The 23,134-nt window shown below is 37.6% G+C and overlaps 1 protein-coding gene across 3 annotated transcripts in view; it reads left to right on the top strand.

Annotated features, from left to right (window-relative positions):
* Positions 1 to 23,134, top strand: part of AFG1L (AFG1 like ATPase) — a 189,629-nt gene that overhangs the window by 103,163 nt on the left and 63,332 nt on the right. The window lies entirely within an intron of this gene.

The following is a 23,134-nucleotide window of genomic DNA, read 5'->3' as shown; positions in this document are numbered from 1 at the left end:
TGAATAAATTTTGAAGAAAAAACCCTAGTGGTGAAAATCCTTTGATGTAGGAAGAGTCATTGTGGCTTGGCAGCATAAAGGCAGTGTTTTATACTGCTTACATAATGGTGGTGATACAGAAAGAGTGAATGGATTCGCACCCCCCTGTCTGCTTTATAGCAAGGACTTTTGGATTCTCTTGAAACAAAATGCATCACAAGTTTTCAGTTGTTAGTAATGAGGTAGCAGCAGACCTCATCAGTGCTCAGAGGAAGCCATCTTTAGCTTTTGTTTAAATCTTAATCACATTTTTTTTTTTCCTTTCTGGGAAATCTGTTTTCTTGAATCAAAACTTCTTTTCTCTTTTTTTCTTGTGCCTCCAATAAGAGAAAGGAATAATGATCAAGAAAACTTAATAGAAGAGTCAAATAAAAATTACCACATTAAAGACTTATTTTTTTTTTGTTTTTAATTCCATGTGTAAAAGATGCTTATTATATTACTTTTTGCCTCATATTGGTAACAGTCTGGTGAGGTTGCTTTATAATATGTAAGAGAAAACGTATAGTGATTTCAGATTGACTTTCAAAAGAACTTACTTTTCAAATTGAAATTACACAAAATAAAATGATAACCATGTTTCTATTTCACTGTAGTTAAGTTCTTAAATGGAAATCAGTTTGGCTTAAAAGTGTCACTCAGTAGATTTGCCATAAACTTTACTTAACTTGAGGTACTTAGTGGAAATCCAGGTTTGGGAATCTGGTTCTGTATGGGTATTCTATATCTACTACTGGAAACACAAGAAATATCCTTGAGAAAGCATTGCATTTATTTTCAAATTTTCTAAGACCTGAGACAGTAAATCATCTAAAATGTAGTAACAATTTATTCTGGTAGTTGAATTACATTACTTTGACTATCTAAAATATTTTTAAAAATTAGTCCTCAGCAAAAAAAGAAATTAGCTATTTCAGAACTCTAGTGTAAATCATGTATTTGGTGGGGGTGGCTAAAATACTTTACATATTATCTTCAATATCAGAATAGCATCTCTAAGTTTATATTTCTGATTCATTTTTACCCTGTTCCATCAGCTCTTTTTGAATTGTATTTTTTAAAAAATTGCCCTTCAGATACTTAAGTGTTCAGATTTCCTTCTAATTAATATTCTTCTTTTAACATATTTTATTTAAAAGATTTTCTGCAGTAGTTGTCAGTGATCCATTTCTTAATGTGTAATCTATGAATCTATTTTTATAAGTGCTGCTTTGCTTTAGTGTATTTTTGTTCTGACATTTTGATTCTGGATAGACTTCTTTCAAGCCACAATGCTCTGAGATGCTTTGGCTACTTAACCCATTTTGTATATTGTGCCATTTGTAGAATAAAGTAGCCTTTTATACTTGAAGTTGATTTGAACTCTGAAAGGCAACACCTGAACATCTCACAAAACTGGATAATTATGGCTGATTGTGTTTTTCAGGTATAGGTCACAGGAAATTCATTTGGGGTAAAGTATGTACAAAGCTAAGAAATATGCAGATTTTCTGTTGTAGGATTGTGTAAAAATTATTTACAGTTAATACTTGCATAAAGGTTAGAAAGGTTGATGAAGTGATATTTAGTTTTGCTTTACTATTCACTGCATGTCAGAATGTAATTATGACTGATTCATGAAACTGTCTTAGAAACGAACCATCTTTATTAAAATGCTGATCAAGATAAGAGCTGACAGTAATAAAGAATAGAACATTTTAGTCTTGTTGCTTTTGAATGATTGCTAATTACCCCAGAGGTCATGTATAGTGCTTGGTAGGATTCATTGACATTATTTCTTTTAAGTCTGCTGTTTCAACAACATCTGAGCATGAAGACGCAAACTGTGCGCATATTGAACAATAGTTTGGCCAAGTTTTTAAGCCTTCAAGATATCCAAGAAATCATTTTCTGCTATAATAAGTTTAGCTTCTTTCTCAAAATTATAGTATTTCAATGGTGCTTGGTCCAAAATACTTTATATATTTATTTACTACTGGTTGTAGTAACTGATCTTTACCTCCCATTTTTAAGTTGGTGTTAAATAGTATATGTAGGTTATTGAGACAATGAATATACACACAAACACATAAAATTAATAAGAACAGAATGTAGATTGGCACTTAAATTAGACTCAATAGAAAAGACTTCTTAATGTGTAATTAGAATGTACCCTTAATATCTGTGGTTAGTGTTCAGTTTGTTTTTGTGGTTATTAAATGTAAATTTTGTAATTTGTTTCTAAAGACATGTGGAAGTCCTTTTAGTGTATTCCTCAGCCAATAGTGAATGAATAATACTTGCTGGGTTTCATAGATTATAAAGATATAGCTCATCAACTAAATAAACTCTGGCATAATGTCTAAAATAACTTAAATTATTAAAATTCTTAAAACTGAAAGTAGAAGAAACCATGTAGTCATATCACATATTTACATGGTTTCCATGATATAACAGAAAAAATAATGGGTTAAGAAGGCTGTCTGTTGTGAACCTGGCTCTGTCACTGACTTTGGGCAAGTTTCTTGAAATCTGCTTGATATTACTTTTTTTACTTTTTACTTTTTTTCCCTGTAAATGATGAGATTTGACTACAAGATTGCTAAGGCCTTTAATCATACTATGAATTTTCAGAGTGATTGTTTCAGAAGTTTACTTGTAAATTATTTATTTTGAACCATGATAGATGTCTGTCCCAGACATTGTTCTAAATGTGGTGTTAAAGTCCTAGGCTAGCTAGTCTACAGAAGTGTGATTGCCCAAGAAGCTCAAATATACCTTTGTAAGATAAAATAGAAGATAACAATATTTAGATTTTGACAGGCACTTAATAGTGCCTAGTCCCTGGAGTTATAGTAAGGAATATTGTCCTGAGATGAATCCTGCCATCAAGGAAATCAATCAAATTCTAGTCAAGGAATTAGAAACACCAGCAAATAATTATATTATAGGAAAAATATCATGCTACAGTACAAAATGAATGAAGAATGATTAACTGTATGTTGGGAGATTATAATGTTAACAGTTATATAAAACAACAATGTATTAAAGCCACAAGTTCTAAATAAGTTTTCTACCTTCTATAATGCTGGTAATTATGGGGGATGAGTGAATAAAATGGAAATTTGTGTGAATTTTGAATGGACTCCTTTTAAGTGTCTACAAATTTCAGAAGGTGGATGAAACTGGAGCTTTGTTTTGCCTTTAAAATTTTTTTAAAAATTTGTTTTGCTTTCTTTGTGTTTTGTTTTTTGTTTTGTGTGTTTGTGTGTTTTGCCTTTTAATTTCTCTATTTGGATGTATCACTACCATCATTCTTGGTTTAATAATCATGCTTATGATATTATCTTGCTCTAATTGGAATGAAGTAGAGGCTTTCTGGAGAAAACTGCACAAGGTTTAGAAGGGAGAAGGTGAAAGCAGAGGAAGAAAGCTAAAAATAGTTTCGGTGTATGTGGGAAGTTACCTGAGGTGGAACTAAGTACGGTATGAGTAGTGAGAGGTGAGAAATACAGAACAGAAAATGTACAGAAACTCTTTTTGAGGGAGGAGAAAGGTAGTAGGAAAGGAATTGTACTCTTAAATTCTAACTGGAGGTTAAGGAGAGTCTATTTAACTTTGGAATATCCTCATGGTGTGTGGAAGGCATACTGCAAACACAGGGATATACATGTTAGACATTTTGTAATTTGGGGGTGGCTGTAAATAGGATGATAATTCACACTGTTCAGACACTGGCACAGCATTGACAGACCAGTCAGAGCAGGTGCTGGCCTCTGACCAGTCAGTCTTGCCATGCTGGCATGAGCTAGTGAGTACCAGCCTTGCCTGTAAATAAAAGTGTGTATATGTGTGTGTACCTACAGGGTGTCAGTTTGAAGGAGAAACATTTAGCTTACACCTTGTGGTGCAGTGGAGGTAATTGACTCATGCCTAAGACCACCCAGCTACTGACAAAGCCAAGTCTAGGCTTCCTGCTTTTTATTGAGAGTTCTTTCTTCCAAACCATGTTGCACTGTGTATGTGTGTGTGTGTGTACTAACGTTATATATTCATTATATTTATATATTATAATCTTACTGTCATTGGGTAGAATTAATTATATTCTCAGTTGCTTTTATCAATAAGGAACTTTCTATCCTTTATAAAAGTATAATTTACCTTATTAATCTACCTTTGGTTATATGCAATGATAAATTAAATATAGTGATATCTCAATATTGTTTTAGCTAATAGCTTAAAATTTACTCTTCAGATCTTTTATAAGTGATAAGAATAAGCTGAAAGATTGCATTCGTCTTCTTTCCCTTCCTCTTTTCATCTTCAAATAAAAGTGCTAATGAACAGTGAAGTGACAAATAGTTGAGCAAATACAATGAAGAGCAGAACGAGAGCTTAGAGTATTTATAAATGGTTACTGAAAGTCTTAATAATGAACTCTCTGAAAATAGAAATACATTATTGAGGTTTCATTTTTCTTATTATTCTGGAAGTTGTGATTATAGTGTGAATGAATTGTATGCATCGTGGACTTTGTGTATTTATAGTGCAGTTATGTGTTTTGAGATAGAAAAGTTATTTACCTCTGATTATTTATTTAGGAGAAGGAAAAATATTGTGGGTAAATTTATTCAATTTCAAAAAATAGAGTTTGCAAAACTGCATATATAGTGGGAAGTTCCTGTTCACTGGGGAATGTATTACACATTCCTTTTTGTGGGAGAAAATGAAAACTTATAGGAGCTGCAGTTTGTATTTGGTAGCAAGCATTGCTTGTGGCTCAGCTGGTAAAGAGAATCTGCCTGTAATGCAGGAGACCTGGGTTTGATCCCTGGGTTGGAAAGATCCCCTGGAGAAGGGAAAGGCTACCCACTCCAGTATTCTGGCCTAGAGAATTCCATGGACTGCATAGTCCATGGGTTGCAAAGAGTCAGACATGACTGAATGACTTTCACTTCACATGCTTATAAAAAGGTTTCTCAAGAGGTATATGCATCGACTTTTTCTAGTCTGTTGTATGTCATTCTTATGATTTACTTTTTTTAACTTCCAGAATGAGAACTCTGGTTTTCTTGGATAAAATAAATAGTGGGAGAACAATGGAATATTAATTAAAATTCTGTTTGTTATGACAAAGCTGGAAATGTATAATAGCTGTGATTTCAGTAAGATAGCTATCAGCTTTTTCCAGGCACCACTATTTGGGCACAATACATGGAGTTCTGTGAGATCTTTCCTCTTATACAATTTCATGAAAGATAAGTGAATGTGTTAAGTTAAAAAGTCCAAACATCAGTTTAGTGTATATATATATATATATACACACACTACATATTGAAATCTCCCCCTTCACCACTCTATCCCCATTTTCTCCCACCTTCCACCCTGATCTCATTACTACTTTCCTCCTCAAGAGTAACCACTCTTAAAAATGGAATGTGGAGAATTGACGTCAGCACCAAGGCTAAGTAAGATACCTTGTGTTCGTGTTCTCCCCTCCACCGCCAAAAATTTGGCATCCACCCACAGACAAAAGTAACTTTGTGAGGTTCCGCGCCATACACCAAGGGACCTGGGAGGACACTGCCCACCCGTGTGTCAGGAAACACATATATAGACCTCGGTCTCTGCTGTGGACCCTACAGTGGCCATGAACCAACTCCAGCCATCCTGACCGAGTTCTGGGAGCCCCTGGACGCACTATCTTAATCACCCAAGGACAAGGGAGAGCTTTTGTGGACGTCCAGATTTTTAGTGGAGAAGTTCCAGCACACTGTGGGAGCAAAAACAAATATGACTTTGGATTCATTGGAGAGGGTAAGAGAAATAGTTTGACTTTTTATCCACATCACTCTCCCACAGGCAGCACAGCTTGCGGCCAGGAGAGGTCTTCTTGGACGTGAGCTGCGTGCCGGGAGCATGGGAAGAGGCTGAGAGAGCAGCAGATAGGATTCTAGGAAGGAGGATCCTACTAACTGCTTCATGGACGCCTTCAAGAAGCTTGCCTGCCAGCTATGGGGGGCAGCTTGCCCACACATCCCCCTCACGTGGCTCTATCCATCTCCAGGGTTTTATGTGCTTCCTCTTGTCCCACCTCCCAACTCTGAGACTAGTGCCCTGTGAGTGCCCCTAATGGTGCTAGTGAGAGCGAGCTTTGGCAGATGGTTTGTGAGGATGTTTAGAAAATCAGCCTGAAAATGTGGGCCAGGGAGAGACCACAAATTTGAGCTTTAGTCTTATCTTTGGAAAAACAGAAGGGAGGCTGTCAGCACGGGGCTTGGTGTGTTACAGGATCCAGAGAGGGCATACAAGAATTCTTAAGAATTCTTCCACAAGAGGGAGCAAGAATCATCAAGTAGTGAGTGAAGTGAAAGTTGCTCAGTTGTTTCTGACTCTTTGCAACCTCATGGACTATATACAGTCTATGGCATTCTCCAGGCCAGAATACTGGAGTGGGTACCCTTTCCCTTCCACAGTGGATCTTCCCAACCCAGGGATCGAACCCAGGTCTCCTGCATTGCGGGTGGATTCTTCACCAGCTGAGCCACAGGGAGGTCCAAGAATGCTGGAGTGTGTAGCCTATCCCTTTTCCAGCAGATCTTCCTGACCCAGGAATCGAACCAGGGTCTCCTGCATTGCAGGCAGATTCTTTATCAGCTGAGCTATCAGGGAAGCCCTGTAGCCTTAGAAGGTCTGAGAAAGCCTCAACATCTCTACTAGGCCTGATGGAAGATATTTCTGTCCATAAAGCAATTAGTAAAGACTAGAGGAGATGACCAACCCACTCCAGTACTCTTGCCTGGAAAATCCTATGGACGGAGGAGCCTGGTAGGCTACAGTCTTGAAGAGTCCGACAGGACTGAGCGGCTTCACTTTCACTGTTCACTTTCATGCATTGGAGAAGGAAATGGCAACCCACTCCAGTGTTCTTGCCTGGAGAATCCCAGGGATGGGGGAGCCTGGTGGGCTGCCGTCTGTGGGGTCGCACAAGAGTCGGACATGACTGAAGTGACTTAGCAGCAGCAGCAGCAGCAGAGGAGATGGCTGCTCCACTGGAGAAGGGATAGGCTACCCACTCCAGTAATCTTGGGCTGCCTTTGTGGCTCAGCTGGTAAAGAATCTGCCTGCAGTGCGGGAGACCTGGGTTTGATCCCTGGGTTGGGAAGATCCCCTGGAGAAGGGAAAGGCTACCCACTCCAGTATTCTGGCCTAGAGAATTCTATGGACTGTATAGTCCATGGGGTCACAAAGAGTCAGACATGACTTAGCATCAATGAGGCTAAGAGGAGATGACTGCTACTTAAAATGTGAAGACAACACAAAACATCAGGGGACGTAAAAAGTCAAGGAAGTGTGACACCAAAGGATTACAGAAATCATCCAATAACTGATCCCAAAGATATGGAGGTATGAGATTTACTCCGGAAAGAATTTAAAATAGTTGTTTTAAGGAAATTCAGTAGCTACAAGAAAACACACACAAAGATAATTCAACAAAATCAAGAAGAAAATGCATAAAGTGAGAAGTTTAACAAAGAGATAAAAATCATAAAAAAGAATCAAGCAGAAATTGTGAAACTGAAGAATACAGTGAATGAAATGAAAAAAACATGCAATAGAGAATATTCAGTATTACAGCTGATCAAGGAGAAGAAAGAATCAGTGAGATTGAAGACAGGAACTTTAAAATTATCCAGTTGGAGGAGAATAAAGAAAAGAAAGAAAGACTACATAATCTGTGAGATACCTTCAAAAGGATCTGTGAATTATTGGGGTTCCAGAAGAAGAAGAGAGGGAAAGGGAGTAGAAAGTTTATTTAAAGAAATAATGACTGAGAACTTCCCAATTCTGGGGAGAGATTTATATATCCAGGTTCATGAAGCTTCTAGGTCATCAAACAATCTCAACTTAAAGAATCCTCTCCAAGACACCTTATAATAAAATGGTCAAAAGTCAAAGACAAAGAGAGGATCTTAAAAGCTGCAAAAGAAAAGAAACTTGTGTCTTACTAGGGGAACTTCTGTAAGGTTATTAGCAGATTTTTCAGCAGAAACCTTACAGTCTAGGAGAGAGTGGGATGTGTTTTATTTCAAAGTGCTGAAATTAAAACAAAACTGGCGAACCAAGAGTTATCCTTTTGAAATACAGTATAGATAGCAACTTTCCCTGGCAACCAGAAGCTGAGGTAGTACATGACTGCTAGAACTGCCTGACAAGAAATGCTTAAAGAGGTTCTTCAAACTGAAACAAAAGGACAATAGTTAGTAACATGAAACATATGAAAACATACAACACACTGGTAGAGATAAGTACATAGTCAAATTCAGGATACCCTAATACTGTAAGGTGGTGTGTTAGCCATTTAGCTCTAGTATAAAAGTTAAATGGAAAGAGTATTAAAAATAACTACAGCAACAATAATTTGTTAATGGACATACAATATAAAATAGGTGAATTGTGACTTCAAAAACAAAAAAGATGGGTAGTAAAAGGGTAGAGTTTTTGCATGTGATTGAAGTTAAGTTGTTATCAATGTAAAATAGACTGCTATATGCATAATATGTTTTATGTAAGCCTCATGGTAACAAAACAAAAACCTAGAGTAGGTTCACAGACAATAAAGAAGGGAGTTATAGCATGCCACTAAGGAAAATCATCTTTTTGCAAAGGAAGGCAGCTAGAGAGGAAGGAGGGGAAAAGGGCACTATAAAACTTAACAAGATGGTGTTAATAAGTCCTCTTCTATCAATAATTACTTTAAATGTAGATAGATTAACTCTCTAGTCAAAAGGTATAGAGTAGCTGGATGGATTGGAAAAAAAAGACCAAACTATATGCTGCCTACGTGAGACTCACTTGAGCTTTAAGGACACATAAAGGGATTGAAAAAGATATTCAGTACAAGTAGAAACTAAGAGTAGGGATAGCTATACGTATATCAAAGTAAACTTTAAATGAAAAAGTTGCAATAAGAGGCAAAGAAAATCATCATAATGATAAAAGGATCAATTCATCCCAAAATATAATAATCATAAATACATATGCATGCAGTATTGGAGCACCTAAGTATAGTAAGCAAATACTAACAGATCTGAAGGGAAAACTAGGCCAGTAGTACACTGTTAATAGGCTGCTTCTAAAAATGGGCAGAAGAACTGAATAGACATTTTTCCAAAGAAGATAAACAAATGGCCAACAGGTATCTGAAAAGATGCTTAAAATCAATAATCACATCAGGGCAATGGAAATCAAAATGGCAATGATATATCACCTCTCATCCATTAAAACAGTGGCTCTCAAAAGGATAAGAGATAAATGTTGAGAATGTGGAGAAAAGGGAATCCTCACGTACTGCCCGTGGGGCTGTGAATTGTTGCAGCCACTATGGAAAACAGTATGGAAAGCTCAGAACATTAAGAATAGAGCTAGCATATTATCCAGCAGTCCCACTTCTGGGTTTTTATTCAGAGGAGATGAAATCTTTTTCTCAAGAGATGCCCGCATCCCCATGTTCCTGGCAGCATTTTTCGTAGTAGCCAAAACCTAAGTTTCAATCAGTGGGTGAATGGATAAAGATGCTGTCTCTCTGTCTCTCTCACACACACACACACACACACACACACACACACACACACACACAGGAATATTTTTCAGCCATGAGGAAGAAGGAGATCCTGCCATTTGTGACAAAATAGACGAAACTTGAGGACATTATGCTAAGTGAAATAAATCAGAGAAGAGAAAGACAGATACTAGATGATATCATTTATGTGTGGAATCTAAAAAATCTGAAGTGATGGAAACAGAATAGATGGTGTTTTCCAGGGGCTTGAAGATGGAGGAAATGTTGGTTAAAATGTACAGACTTTTCAGTTATGAGATGATTAATGTACAGTATAGTGATTATGGTTAAGGATATTGTATTCTATACTGGAAAGTTGCTAAGAGAGTAAGTATATTCTTACCACAAAAAGAAACGATAATTATGTAGCGTGATGGAGGTGTTAACCAATGCTACTATGGTAATTTTTGCAATATACCAAGTATATCAGTTATACAGCTTAAACTTACACAAGGTTATATGTCAATTATATCACTTTGAGCTGAAAAAAATTTAGTATATCTTTTCAAGCATTTATGCATATATATCTCTCTATATGTTACCTAAATATACAATTTTGTTTTGTTGTAAATCAATGGTGTTAACAATAGTTACATCTTAATCTGACTTGTGCTTTTATCCATTATAAATATTTTGGAGATCTTTTGGTCCCAAATATGACTCTATCTTATTCTTTTAAATGGCTGCTTTGTAATTCACATTATGGCTGCACTGTCATTTTTGTAACTAATCAGCTATTTTTGTATACTTAGGTTTATTCTAGTTATTTGCGTTTCAGATAGTGCTTAAAAAACCTGTTTACAAATGTTTAATCACATGAGTCAGTGTTTCTGTAGGTTAGACTCCTATAAATGGAACTTATGGATCAAAGGTTCTATGCAATTAAAGCTTTGTTAGATTTTGTCAAATTACTCTTTACTTGTGTATTAGCTAACCCTGAAAATTAGATGGTGAAATTGAATTTACAAGTGGTAACATGCCATATTTTTAAGAAGCCACATTAACCCTTGTGCAACACAGTAGGTTATAAATAAATAACAAGAAATCATGTGGAGTCGCTGACTTATAGGCTTGAAACTAATCTGTTTCTATTATCTCAGTCATTGTAGGGAAAATTTCAAGTTCTCATGTACAATATAACATAGCTGAACAGAATCTCTAAAAATCTGCCCTGTGTCATTTTTGTATAAAGTTAGGTTGTATGTAGATAAGCAGATCTGTTCATTGTAACATAGTTGCTTCTCCAGATAACCATCCGGACTGGAGACCTTACTTGGTTAGCATATGAACAACAAAAGTAGGATTTTTCCCCAGCAGGCTGACAGAGTACTGCAACTTCCCAGTAAGCCTACGTGAATATTCAGTTGCTTTGTATATCCGAGCAAGAGCCCTGATTGCTTGAACATACCCTAAGGTGTCAATATGGCAAAGTATTTAAGAATATGAACAGTGCAACTAACATGCTTGGGTTGAATCCTGCCACTTTTATGCTCTTTGACAATGGGCAAGTTTCATAACTTCTCTGTGCTTTATTTCTTTATTCCTCTATAAAATGAGAAGAAGAAGAAGAATGCCTACTTTTTAGAGTGGTAGGCACTAATAAGAATATTATTGATAATTAAACACAAAGAACTTAGAATGGATCCTGACACTTTGCTCTTTGATAATGTTTTTGTATAGGCCGACTTATTTACATCTCAAATTCTTTTACTGAGTTTATGGCAGTTTTATTGAGATATTTAAAAAATATGAACAGAATCTTCATGTGTAGTTTGTAGAAGAGAATCATCATCAAAGGTTAGTTTGTACTTTCCTTTTTCTTCCCATGACAGAGAGGAGGTCATCATCAACACTGGACTCCAGTCCTACTTTGTAGGGCCTGTGAGTCATGCAGCAAGTTAAGCAGACAGTCCCTACTCTCTTGGAGTTTACCTTCTAGGACAGACAACATTGGTGTAGATGATCAAGTAGAGGTCGTAAAAATTGTGGACTATGAGTTGGCCAGACACTTTAAACATAGAAGATGTCCTATATAATGGAAATTTACTGTATTACAACCCATTAAGGTATAGAATTTAGTAGAGGGTACATATGTCTCACACAGTTTTGGACTAAATACTTAGAGGAAATCATAATAGAATCATACAGTGTGGACCTCCAGAAGAGCAATTAGGAAATTTATACTGGGCAGGGGTAATTACAGGGGACAGGGATGGAGGAGTTGGGGAACAAAAATTAATCCTGTAAATTGTATAAAGTGAAAGAAAACTGAACCTGTGGCTACTGCTTAATAAAGCAGTGTGACGTGGTGGGAAGACCTGATGTGGTGGGTAGACCATGGATTTGGGGGCAAGAATAACCTGGGCAAATCATGGCTCAGGTATTTGCAAACTCTGTGGCCTCTCTGGACCTCTTTAAATTCTAAGGAAAACTGTTTCTCTTCCAACTGTAGCTGCAGAAAAGGTAAGATTTGTAGTTCAGCTTAGAAGAAGGTGTATTCAGGTGTGCTTTTTCATTTCAGCCCTGTTTTTTTTTAATTTCATAATTACTCTTTTCCTTTTTTACTCTTAAAAAATGCTTTCCTGTGTACTTATTAATGGAATAGGAATATTAGTGATTGTATTGATTAACAAAATACCATAGCCTGGGTGGCTCAGACCACAGAAATGTATTTTCTCACAGTTCTGGAGGCTAGAAGTCCAAGATCACAGTATTGACAGGGATGATTTTCTCTGCGGTTTCTCTCCTTGACTTGAAGATGGCTGTCTTCTTTCTCTGTCTTCACATGGTCCTTCTGTGCATACACATGTCTGTGTCCTAATTTCCTCTTATAAGGACACCAGTCATACTGAATTGGGACCCACCATAAACACTTCATTTTTTTCCCCACTTGTCACAACAAACACTTCACTTTAATGCAGTCACCTTTCAAAGACTCTCAATCTCTTACACAGTCACATTCTGAGGATTTAAGATTAGGACTTTAACATATGAATTTGCAGGGGACACAGTTTAACCCATGACAGTGATTTAAGAAAAAATAACATCCCTCATAAATTTCCTTAACTGTAAAATGGGCATATAAAAATGATTATCTTGTTCTATGTATGATTATTGTAAGGATTATAATGAGATAAATTCAAGTCAGTTTCCTGGCACAACTAAGTCATGTAATAGGTACTTTGCAGGTGTCAAATGTCTTCCTTTCCTGCTTTTTGACAGAGGAAGGAAATTTTGAAATTGCTAGATAAAAAGAACAGATACAGATCTTAGCTGCTGAAGTGATAGGGTGTGGGTGGTTTTTTTTTTTTTTTTTTTAACTTCTTATTTTACATTGGGGCATAGCTGATTAAGTGTTGTGATGGTTTCAGGTGAACGGCAAAGGGACTCAGCCTTACATATACTGTATCCGTTCTCTCCCAAACTCCCATTCTGTTCAGGCTGCCATGTGACGTTGAGCAGAGTTCCATGTGCCATACAGTAGGTCCTTGTTGGTTATCAATTTTAAATATAGCATTGTGTACATGTCCATCCCAAATTCCCTAGCTATCCCTTCCCCCTGGCAGCCGTAAGTTTATTTTCTAAGTCCTTGAGTCTCTTTCTGTTTTGTATATAAATTCATTTGTTCATTTTTTAATATTCTGTATATAAGTGACATCATATGATACTGGTCTTTCTCTGTCTGACTTCTTTCACTCAGTATGACAATCTCTGGGCCCATCCATGTTACTGCAAATAGCATTATTTGATTCTTTTTAATGGTTGAGTAACATTGCATCATATGTATACCGGTGTCTCCTACATTGCAGGTAGATTCTTTACCCACTGAGCCATCCGTCAGGGAAGCCCCAGTATATGTATCACATCTTCTATATCCTTTCTTCTGTCAATGGGTGTTTAGGTTGCTTCCATGTTGGTTATTGTAAACAGTGCTGCAATGAGCATTGGGGTGCACATAACCTTTCAGATCATGTTTTTCTCCAGATATACGCCCAGGAGTAGGATTGCAGGGTCATAGCTCTACTTTTAATTTTTTTTAAAGGAACCTCTATACTGTTCTTCATAGTGGCTATACCAGCTTATATTCCCACCAACAGAGCAGGAGGGTTCCCTTCTCTTCAGAGTGTGGATGTTTTAAGTGTCAGAGAAACTGGGATAGCCAGGGTAGGAGGGGTGGGGCAGTGGAGAGAGAAGTTTTTATTTACTTTGGAGCATGAAATGATCAAGAGCAAAGGAGCTGAGGTGACTTGAGGTAGGCGCTGGGGCTGGGGTCTACTCCAGAACTCAAAAGGCCCAGAGAAGATCTTAGCCGTGAACTGAGGGAACTTTAGCAATAACATTAAGAATTGTAGTTTAAAGGGATCATGATTCAATTCCTTATTTTATGGAGGAGAAAGCTGACATCCAGAGAGATTAAGTGACAGGCTCAAATCACAGAGCTAAGCAATTGGTGGAAGACTAACTCTGAAAAATTATGTCTGTATTTGGAAGGAGAAGGATATGATAACTTGAGGAAAATATCTGAATTCTACCAGACTGTCAGAGCTAAAGCTATATCTTATTCATTGTTGTATTCCCAGTAACCAAGGATATGCGCAGCGTTTAGTATTCAATGATAATTGTTAAGTTGATTAAAAATAAATATTGAATTTTCAGGGGACTTGTTAAACTATAGGTAGGTGTATATTTTTGTAAGTAAACCAATGCAGCATATTTATGAAATATACGGACCATCTATAGTATAATCCTAAATCATACATAAAAAATTACTTCAATAAGTGAGTTTCTAAAACTGCTGAATCTAAGGACACTATTCAAAAACTGATTGTATTTCTTTATACCAGTAGCAAATACATAATTATAAATGCCCATACACTACTGTTGGGAGTGTAGGTTGCACAATCACCTTGGAAAACTGGCAGTATCCACTAAATCTGAGTATACTCTTACCCAAACAATAGAATGGGAAAGACTAGAGATCTCTTCAAGAAAATTAGAGATGCCACAGGAACATTTCATGCAAAGAGGGGCACAATAAAGGACAGAAATGGTATGGACCTAACAGAAGCAGAAGATATTAAGAAGAGGGAGCAAGAATACACAGAACAGCTATACAAAAAAGATCTTCATGACCCAGATAACCACAATGGTGTAATCACTCACCTAGAGGCAGACATCCTGGAATGCGAAGTCAAGTGGGCATTAGCAAGCAGCACTACGAACAAAGCTAGTGGAGGTGATGGAATTCCACTTGAGCTATTTCAAATCCTAAAAGATGATGCTGTGAAAGTGCTGCACCCAACATGCCAGCAAATTTGGAAAACTCAGCAGTGGCCACAGGACTGGAAAAGGTCAGTTTTCATTCCAATCCCAAAGAAAGGCAATGCCAAAGAATGTTCAAACTACCACACAATTGAAGTCATCTCACAACGCTAGCAAAGTAATGCTCAAAATTCCCCAAGCCAGGCTGCAATAGTACATGAACCGTGAACTTCCAGATGTTCAAGCTGGATTTAGAAAAGGCAGAGGAACCAGAGATCAAATTGCCAACATCTGTTGGATCATCAAAAAGGCAAGAGAGTTCCAGAAAAACATCTGCTTTATCAACTATGCCAAAGCCTTTGACTGTGTGGATCACAAAAAACTGTAAAATTCTTCAAGAGATGGGAATACCAGACCACCTGACCTGCCTCCTGAGAAATCTGTATGCAGGACAAGAAGCAACAGTTAGAACTGGAGATCGAACAATGGACTGGTTCCAAGTCGGGAAAGGAGTATGTCAAGGCTGTATATTGTCACTCTGCTTATTTAACTTATGTGCAAAGTATATCATGTGAAATGCCGGGCTGAATGAAGCACAAACTGGAATCAAGATTGCCAGGAGAAATAGCAATAACCTCAGATATGCAGATGACACCACCCTTATGGCAGAAAGCGAAGAATAACTAAAGAGCCTCTTGATGGAAGTGAAAGAGGAGAGTGAAAAAGTTGGCTTAAAGCTCAACATTCAGAAAACAAAGAACATGGCATCCGGTCCCATCCCTTCATGGCAAATAGATGGGGAAATAGTGGAACACTGAGAGACTTTATTTTTTGGGCTCCAAAATCACTGCAGATGATGACTGCAACTGTGAAATTAAAAGACACTTGCTCCTTGGAAGAAAACCTATGACCAACCTAGACAGCATATTGAAAATCAGAGATGTTACTTTGCCAACTAATGTCCATCTAGTCAAAGCTATGGTTTTTCCAGTAGTCGTGTATGGATGTGAGAGTTGCACTGTAAAGAAAACCGAGCGCCAAAGAATTGATGCGTTTGAACTGTGGTGTTGGAGAAGACTCTTGAGAGTCCCTGAGATTGCAAGGAGATCCAACCAGTCCATCCTAAAGGAAATCAGTCCTGAGTATTCATTGGAAGGACTGATGTTGAAACTGAAGGTCTAATACTTCGGACACCTGATGTGAAGAACTGACGCATTGGAAAAGACCCTGATGCTGGGAAAGATTGAGGGCAGGAGGAGAAGGGGACGACAGAGGATAAGATAGTTGGATGGCATTACCAACTTGATGGACGTGAGTTTGAGTAAGCTCTGGGAGTTGGTGATGGACAGAGAGGCCTGGCGTGCTGCAGTCTATGGGGTGACAAAGAGTCAGACACAACTGAGTGACTGAACTGAACTGAACTCATGATCAAGTAGTTAACTCTTTGGGTAGTATATATCCAGCAAGAGCATGTATGCATATGTACTAAAAATCATGAGCCGGAATGTTTGTGGCTGCATTATTTGAAAGAGCTAGTAACTAGAAACAGCCCAAATGTCCATCAGCAGTAGAATGAATAAATAAATCGAGGCATATTCACATTGTGGGTATGATAGAACAATCAATAAACTACAACTACACAAAACATATGGATGAATAAATCTTGTAAGCCATAAAATAGCCCAGTCACAAAAGAATGCATATTGAATACTGTATAATTTCACTTTTATGTAAAGCTCCAGAAACAGGCAAAATTCTATGATGCTAGAATCAGGATACTGGTTGTTTGGAAGGGTGAAAAAGAGTACTTAGGGGGGCCTCAGAAGTGCTAGTAATGTTCTGATTCTTGATTGAGCTGGATGCTTATTTTTAGATTTTTATATCTTTGTTATGCTTAAATTACAAAAGGCTTAAAAGTGTATGAAGTTTGTGTATTGAATTTTTATATATCATTGCTTAAGCTTTGAAATGGTAGCACATAAGTATTTTAAATGAGATTGAAGCAGCTATCTTAGAATGTATAGCTGCTTCAGTATATATATTTAGATGTATAGCTGCCTAAAAACATAAGTAAAATTTGAAAAGACATCCCCACCCAGTCTCCCACCCTTTTTTTGGTTCAGTGTACTTTTTTACTCTTACTTGTCATTTATTTATGGAATTGTATTTTTAGTAAATAGAATAGTACGGTATGCAGTATAGCTTTTCAGTATTTAAATATAATAGTTATTTCTCTCATAGAACTTTAAAGGTATCAAAAAGGATTAAGCTTGGAATTGTGTATAATATGATCCCAATTTCTCTTTCTGTCTATCATCATCTCTATGTGTAAAGGAAAAACTTGAAGGATATAAGCTATACACATACTTTTTTCTGAGAAGGTGATAAACTTTCTATTTTTATACATTTGATATTTGAAGTTTTTGCAATAAGCATGGGTCACTTTTTGGTTTGAAGAGTGCAAACTTTTTAAGAATTAAGCAAAAAGATCTTAGTTATTACAATATTTTATATTGTAGAACTAGAAAAAGTCTCAACCTTTTTTCCTTTTATGCTTTCTTTTTAAAACTGTATAAAACTTATCAGTTGAATACTATCAAGAAAAATGCCAATAATTTTCATCTTTAAATTCCCAATTAATGTAATCATTTAGATAAGCACAAAACTTTGATTTATGTGGTTGGTTTTTTTTCCTTCTATTTTCCAAATTTTCTAGAGTAAGCAATAGTACTTTTATAACAAAAGAGTATTTAACAAACAGAAATCTTTATTAGTTCAGTTTTTGCTTACAAGGTTAATATATTGTACCTTTAAAGGATTTTTCTCCATAGTATTTATTGTTCTCTTGTTCCAGCTGGGAAGGGAAAAGCCAGACTGGAAGCTGTAAGAAGTTATTTTTGTGAGATGCTATTTTTCTAATGGTGTTATCCAGAATTGCTAAAAATACACACAATAGATGTTGAAGAAAATGTAAACTCTGGAATACGATCCTTTTAGTTGTATATTTTTCTTTCCAGAGTCAAGGCCTTTGACTCATGAGTATGCTCCCAATGTGTTAACCTCCCTTCTTTTCCTCCTTGAATTTCCTAATTGCATTTTTAGCTTGTATAATTGTATTTGTCCTCTGTATACATAAATATATAAACCATCTTAAAATAAATTCAGTTTGATGGCTGATTAGTTTTATGCATTTGAATTGGTTGGTGATAAGAGGTCACAGGTCTTGTAAATATCCTTGGAAATTAGGAGATTGCTTAGAGATCATGCCCTTTTGACTAGATTCATCCTCAACTTGGAAATAGCTTAGTTTTCACCCCTTTCCACTCTCCTGCAAAGTGGTCTGAAGACTCTAACTTAAGTGAATGAAATCAGAAATTTAGAGGTTTATTTTTCTTTAAAAATATAAACTGAGTGTTAGTATTTTTCAGACAATTAAGAGCTAACATCTAACGGCTTTGGTTATAGTTCTTATGCTGCTGATTAGGTATTCCTTGGTGGTGATTAGTGAATGTACAAATGCAATCATTTGGTAGGGCTTAATCACTCATATGAGAGAGAAGTTAGTTACCCAGAAGGAAAAATTGAAACTTGTATAACTTTCATTAGCCTTATTTTTTCAATAGCAAAAAAAAAAAAAAAGAACAATATTTGACTAAATTAGGAATATTGAGTAATATAAGGTAAATTGTTTTTAAAAGAAATAGAGAACCTGGGGGATACACTTATATGAAGATACTGGTCCACTGTGTAGTGTATTGTCTGTAGTACAGGTAGATTATGAATAGTTGACCCTTATCAAACCAGGACAGATTTCCCTCATAGAGACAGAGAGAAAGAAGTGTACCTGAACAAGTGCATCTCCTTCTTTCTTTGTACTGGATGGTTGAAACCCTAAATTATAGCAGGTTTACTGCATTACTCAGATTAAGAAGAAGAGAAATGTATGGCTGTACCTTTTTTTTTTTTTCTTTTTTACAGGCCATCTGAGGCAAGGGGAGAGTGAAATGCATGTATGTGGGCAATGCTGTATCTCTTTCTGGTGAGATGGGTTAAGGGCATGAGTCCTGAGGGTGGTTTAGAACCACTTGGAATGATGAGCTAGGGATGTGTGGGTGGCTGCTTAGGCCAAGCATTGCACGGTGCTCTGACTGTTAGGTTCAGAGGTGATTCTTCAAACGTGTAGTTCAAAAGCTTAGCTTTGTAGGCTGTCTAAAGGCCTGGCTTCTTATTGGGGATTAGCCTAACCTGATTCAGTTCAGTTCAGTTCAGTCGCTCAGTTGTGTCTGACTCTTTGTCACCCCATGGACCGCAGCACGCCAGGCTTCCCTGTCTATCACCAACTCCTGGAGCTTGCTCAAACTCATGTCCATTGAGTCGGTGATGCCATCCAACCATCTCATCCTCTGTCATCCCCTGCTCCTTCTGCCTTCAATCTTTCCCAGCATCAGGGTCTTTTCCAGTGAGTCATTTTTTCAAATCAGGTGGCCAGAGTATTAGAGCTTTAGCTTCAGCATCTGTCCTTCCAATGAATATTCAGGGTTGATTTCCTTTAGGATTGACTGGTTTGATCTTGCAGTCCAAGGGACTCTCAAGAGTCTTCTCCAACACCACAGTTCAAAAACATCAATTCTTCAGCACTCAACTTTCTCTATGGTCCAACTCTCACATCCATACATGACTTTTGGAAAACCATAGCTTTGACTAGACGGACCTTTGTTAGCAAAGTAATATCTTTGCTTTTTAATATGCTGTCTAGGTTGGTCATACCTTTTCTTCCAAGGAGCAAGCATCTTTTAATTTCATGGCTGCAGTCACCATCCATAGTGATTTTGGAGCCCCCAAGAATAAAGTCTGTCACTGTTTCCATTGTTTCCTCATCTATTTGCCATGAACTGATAGGACAGGATGCCATGATTTTAGTTTTTTGAATGTTGAGTTTTAAGCCAACTTTTTCACTCTCCTCTTTCACTTCCATCAAGAGGCTCTTTAGTTATTCTTCGCTTTCTGCCATAAGGGTGGTGTCATCTGCATATCTCAGGTTATTGATATTTCTCCTGGCAACCTTGATTATAGCTTGTGCTTCATCTAGCCTGGCATTTCACGTGATGTACTCTGCATATAAGTTAAATAAGCAGGATGACAATATACAGCCTTGACGTACTCCTTTCCCTATTTGGAACCAGTCAGTTGTTACATGTCTGGTTCTAACTGTTGCTTCTTGTCCTGCATACAGATTTCTCAGGAGGCAGGTCAGGTGGTCTGGTATTCCCATCTCTTGAAGAATTTTAAACAGTTTTTTGTGATCCATACAGTCAAAGACTTTGGCGTAGTGAATAAAGCAGAAGTAGATGCTTTTCTGGAACTCTCTAGCTTTTTCTGTGATTAAACAGATGTTGACAGTTTGCTCTCTGGTTCCTCTGCCTTTTCTAAATTCAGCTTGAACACCTGGAAGTTCTTGGTTCACATACTATTGCAGCCTGGCTTGGAGAATTTTAAGCATTGCTTTGCTAGTGTGTGAGATGAGTGCAGTTGTGTGGTAGTTTGAGCATTCTTTGGCATTGCCTTTCTTTGGGATTGGAATGAAAACTGACCTTTTCCAGTCCTGTGGCCACTGCTGAGTTTTCCAAATTTGCTGGCATGTTGGGTGCAGCACTTTCACAGCATCATCTTTTAGGATTTGAAATAGCTCAAGTGGAATTCCATCACCTCCACTAGCTTTGTTCGTAGTGCTGCTTGCTAATGCCCACTTGACTTCGCATTCCAGGATGTCTGCCTCTAGGTGAGTGATCACACCATTGTGGTTATCTGGGTCATTAAGTTCTTTTTTGTATAGTTCTTCTGTGTATTCTTGCTCCCTCTTCTTAATATTTCTGCTTCTGTTAGGTCCATACCGTTTCTGTCCTTTATTGTGCCCCTCTTTGCATGAAATGTTCCCGTGGCATCTCTAATTTTCTTGAAGCAATCTCTAGTATTCCCCATTCTATTGTTTTCCTCTGTTTCTTTGCATTGATCACTGAGGAAGGCTTTCTTTTCTCTCCTTGCTTTTCGTTGGAACTCTACATTCAGATGGGTGTATCTTTCCTTTTCTCCTTTTCGTTTCACTTTTCTTCTTTTCTCAGCTATTTGTAAGGCCTCCTCAGACAACCATTTTGCCTTTTTGCATTTCTTTTTGTTGGGGATGGTCTTAATCACTGCCTCCTGTACAATGTCACGAACCTCTAACCATAGTCCTTCAGGCACTCTGTCTATCAGATCTAATCCCTTGAATCTGTTTGTCACTTCCACTGTATAATCATTAGGGATTTGATTTAGGTCATACCTGAATGGTCTGGTTTTCCCTACTCTCTTCATTTGAAGTCTGAATTTTGCAATAAGGAGTTCATGATTTGAGCCATGGTCAGTTCTAGGTCTTATTTTTACTGACTGTATAGAGCTTCTCCATCTTCCGCTGCAAAGAATATCATCAATCTGATTTCAGTATTGACTATCTGGTGATGTCCATGTGTAGAGTCGTCTCTTGTGTTGTTGGAAGAGAGTGTTTATGACCAATGTGTTCTCTTGGCAAAACTCTGTTAGCCTTGGCCCTGCTTCATTTTGTACTCCAAGGCCAAACTTGCCTGTTACTCCTTGACTCTGTACTTTTGCCTTCCAGTCCCCTACGATGAAAAGGACATCTTTTTTTGGTGTTAGTTGTAGAAGGTCTTGCATAGAACCATTCAACTTCAGCTTCTTCAGCATTAGTAGTTGGGGCACTTGGATTACTGTGATATTGAATGGGTTGCCTTGGAAATGAACAGAGATCAGATCATTCTATCAATTTTGAGATTGCACCCAAGTACTGCATTTCGGACTTTTTCGTTGATTATGAGGGCTACTCCATTTCTTCTAAGGGATTCCTGCCCACAGAAGTAGGTATAATGGTCATCTGAATTAAATCTGCCCATTCTAGTCCATTTTAGTTCACTGATTCCTGAAATGTTGATGTTCACTCTTGCCATCTCCTGTTTGACCATTTCCAGTTAACCTTGATTCAATTTACCTTGAATCAAGGTAAACTTGATTCACAATTACTATGTATAAAAATCAAAATGGCATAGCTTTTCGACCCATCCAGGCCAGGTTTCAGGGCCTTCTCTCCGAGGGTGACCAGCTATCCCAGTGTGCCCATGACTTTTGTGGTGTTAGCACTGAAAATGTTGCTTCAAGAAAAAAAACCCTCAATCTTGGGGAAACTTCTCAGTCTCAAATGGATGCTTGATCAGCCTCACTTACTCCCCTGAGCCCTTTAGCTTGCTGTCCCACGGGAGGGGGAATGCATTCCCACTGCCGCCGTGTACAGTCTGCTCCCTGTGGTGCAGATGATGGGCAGTGCTTGCAGAGCAGTCCATTCCAGGATGCAATTTCAGGGAGGAGGAATGTTGCTACCTTCCATGTGTGCCCAGATGGTGCTCTTCTTACTTACCTATTGTTGCATAACAAATGACTCCAAAATTTAGAGGCTTAAAATAATATTTTATTATCCATGTTTCTGGGATTTGAGAAAAGCTCAGCTGACAATTCTGGCTCCCTCACTGCATTAGCAGCTACAACTGGAACGGCTGGGTGCTGGTCAGACACCTCTTGTCTTCATGTCATCTTAAGGCCTCTCTGTACAGGCTAAATTTCAAGCTCTCCTAGTTGCCTCCAGGCAGGTGGCGCTTTACCTGACAGTTTAGGGTGCCAGAGCAAGTGTTCCGGCCAACAAGTAGGAAGCTGCCTCACATGTCACATCAGGTATTACTGCACAGTATCATTTTCACTATAGCCACAGGATTCAGGTGAGGTGCATAGACTTCTTGATGATTAGAAGGTCTGTTGGGATGGAGACATTACTACAACCATCTTTGGAAAATATAATCTGGCAAAATTACCTTAGTGGTTAGAAGATCTGTTGGGATGGAGACATTATTGCACCTATCTTTAGAAAATATAATCTGCCACAGTTACCTTAGCTTCCAAATGCAGTTTTTCATTGGTAAAAGTAGCGAAGTTGTCAAAGTATTATTTTTCCTCCTCAATTTTTGTAATGCAATTTTTATTTTGAATGAAAACAAAAAGATCAGACTGTAAATGTTTCTTGAATTATTCTGAAAACCCTTTACCATGTCCTACTAGAATGAGTAAATATGTGTGTGTGTGTGTGTGTGTGTGTGTGTGTGTTACATGTATGGATGTGTGTGAATCTCTCACTCT

The sequence above is a fragment of the Dama dama genome, chromosome 28, assembly GCF_033118175.1.
Source record: "Dama dama isolate Ldn47 chromosome 28, ASM3311817v1, whole genome shotgun sequence".
Taxonomy (NCBI): domain Eukaryota; kingdom Metazoa; phylum Chordata; class Mammalia; order Artiodactyla; family Cervidae; genus Dama; species Dama dama.
The sequence above is the reverse complement of the archived record's forward strand: the minus strand, read 5'-3'. Positions and strand labels throughout refer to the sequence as shown.